At 56.3% G+C, this 2,766-nt stretch overlaps 1 non-coding gene across 1 annotated transcript; it reads right to left on the reverse strand.

Annotated features, from left to right (window-relative positions):
• Positions 1-1,827: 1,827 nt before the first annotated feature.
• TRNAS-GCU (transfer RNA serine (anticodon GCU)) lies at positions 1,828-1,909 on the reverse strand. Its single transcript has one exon. It is a non-coding gene; the product is annotated as a tRNA-Ser (tRNA).
• Positions 1,910-2,766: the final 857 nt, after the last annotated feature.

The raw sequence follows: 2,766 nt of genomic DNA on the forward strand, positions 1-2,766 counted from the left end.
GAGACCCCATAGGGCCTGTTTGTGTCTGTGTGCGAGCCTCTAGGGGCGAGAGAACCGGAGGAGCTGGCTACCAGAAGGACCAGGGTGTCCAGGCCAACTGGAGCCAGGCACCAGCTACAGGGTAGAGGGGCTACAGTCTCAGCCCAGCTGATGGAGGGATCCACGTTGTACAGGTGTGTAGTATTTTCCCACTCACAGACCTTCCTTGTCATCAGCCAGGAAGGGGACCTGGACGAGGCTCTCGGTGCCCACTGTTGAGTGCTGAGTGTTTCTGCCTGGCTTGATGGGTGTGGTCGGCCATGTGTATCGGGGTTGTATGCATGGATCTGTGTGTGTGTGCCTCGTGGGAGGCACGCTCAGCCTGGCTGCTGGCCGGGCCTGGGGGCATGGAGCTGTGGCAGCCTGAGCTCTGCTGGGCTGCTGGGTTCAGCAGCCACCGAACAGAAAGGGATCCTTCTGGGCCGTCCAAACCGCCAGGCTCGCTTGTCGATGAGAAAGCGTTCTGCTCTTCTTCTCTTCCCTGAGGCTGGCCAGGGGAGATTAAGGTGCTGATGAAGAAGCTGACCTCTCCACAGCAGGCGGCCCCTTTCTCGTCTCCCACGGCCTCTCCCTCTGGATTCAGACCCAAGTGGGCTGGCAGTGGGGGCAGTGGTCCCCTCTACCTGGCTCGCAGGCCTTAGGGATATGCGAGGCTGGCGGGGAGGTGGGTAGGGGGGTGGGGTCAGCAGCATTGTGAGCTCTGAGCCCCTTGGCCAAACCCCAGTCTCTTCTTCTCTCATCTTGTTTGCATGCTGCTGTGTCCAGGCACGCTGCTCACAGGTGCTGATCGCCGTGAGCCACGAGGCATCCTTGGAAGTGCAAAAGTACTGGGCAGCACGTCCAGAGGAGAGCAGGGTGGGGAGAGCAAGAGGCCTGGTTAAGGGCTTAGTGTGTCTGAAATATGAGGGGAGGCTGTGAGAGCTGGGGTTCTTCCCATACCTGATGGCAGGGAAGGAAGAGGGAGCCAGCCTCTTCTCAGTAGTACCAACTGCCAGCGCAAGAGGCAGTGGGCACAAATTAAAACACCTGAAATTCCATCTCAAGGCAAGAAACCGCTTTCTTGCCGTCAGGGGTGTGACACAGTGGACCAGGTTGCGCAGAGAGGTTGTGGAGTCTCCATCCTTGGAGATACTCAAAACCAACTGGACTATGTCCTAAGCAACCAGCTCAAGTTGACCCTGCTGGAGCAGTTGGCTTGCACTAAAGGATCTCAGGAGGTCCCTTCCGACCCCAACGATTCGGAGATTCTGTGAAGAGACGAGAGCAATGCCTCCCATAAAAGAATATCTTGCTTGAAATGTTCTGTGACAGAAAGTGGTTTACGCGTATTTTGTTTTTCGTTCCGCGGCTGGTTGAGCCTTCCTGAAGGCAAGGTAAACAGCATCCACTGCTCTTCCCTTCTCCGCCAAGCTCGTCACCTCACTGCAGAAGGCTACCAGCTTGGTTAAGCATGACTTCTCCTTTGGAAATCATAAATGCTTACTACTCCCAGCCGCTTTCCTGTGGTACCTGTGTTTGGAAACTGCTTCCAGGATGGTTTGCTCTATCATCTTCCCAGGGGTTGAGGAGAGGCTGACCATCCTGTGAGTTCCTGGATCTTCCTTCTTGCCCTTTTTGTTCCTCTTGCCTATGTGGAGACAGAAGAGGTTGAGGTGTGTCCTGAGCCACTTCAAAACCTTGCAAGTTCTTTTCAGGCAACTCTCATCTCAAAACAAAGGCTTACTTGGGGGCACACATGGAGCTGCTCACACTCAGAAACTCATAAACTCTGACCATCGTTGGCCTGGCCGACGAGGATGGGATTCGAACCCACGCGTGCAGAGCACAATGGATTAGCAGTCCATCGCCTTCACCACTCGGCCACCTCGTCAGCATGTGGCTACTGCTGCTCCTGCCACTGCTGCCGCTGTTGCTGCCACTGCTGCTCATCTTGCTGCTCCTGCTGCTGCTGCTGCTGCTGCTCCTGCTCCGGCTCCAGTTCCAACTCCAGCTCCAGCTCCAACTCCAGCTCCAGCTCCAACTCCAGCTCCAGCTCCAACTCCAGGTGCTGCTTCTGATGCCTACAGCTTTTATACTCTTTGACATGGGAGAGAGGAGCCAGCCTCCAGCTTTTGCCTTTTGGGACTGGTCCACTCTCCTGACAGCTGGGCTGAGCTCCGGGGACTTTGGGAAATAGGTCTCGGCGTTCACATCAGAAACCGACTGAACAGCAGAGCCCCACGCTCCTTCCCGGGAAGGAACACCAGAGAGTGACCGCAGAGCAGCCCAGCACCTCCAAAAGACGTGAGCCTGACTTTGAGATTAATTTGTCACCAGCCACCTTCCCCTCACATTCTGGAAGGATACCACCAGCTCATATGGACAGGAGTCACTCACACTTGACTGGTGGACTTTTCACCAGGACAGAGCACGTGCCTCAGGCTTGGCCATGGCACCTCTGTGCTGTTCCCCGGCGCTCACCCAGGATCTCATCACAGGCTGCTTCTCTCCCAGCACAGCTAACAGTCAGGAATGAAGAGGGAGCTGAGGGACACCAGCCCCACTGCACACAGCTCCTCTTTTTACCTGCCAGAGCTCCAGTGCTGCAGAGAGTTGAAACAACTGAGCCCAGACCTCTCTGTGCCTTGAAGGTCAGACCTTGAGCTGGGGGAAATGGTGCCGAGGCCAGGCTTGCTGCCCCTGCTGGATAACAGAAAGGTGGGTACGGGATTGCGCACCGTGGGATGG

Source organism: Ciconia boyciana, chromosome 16, assembly GCF_034638445.1.
Source record: "Ciconia boyciana chromosome 16, ASM3463844v1, whole genome shotgun sequence".
In the NCBI taxonomy this organism is placed as follows: domain Eukaryota; kingdom Metazoa; phylum Chordata; class Aves; order Ciconiiformes; family Ciconiidae; genus Ciconia; species Ciconia boyciana.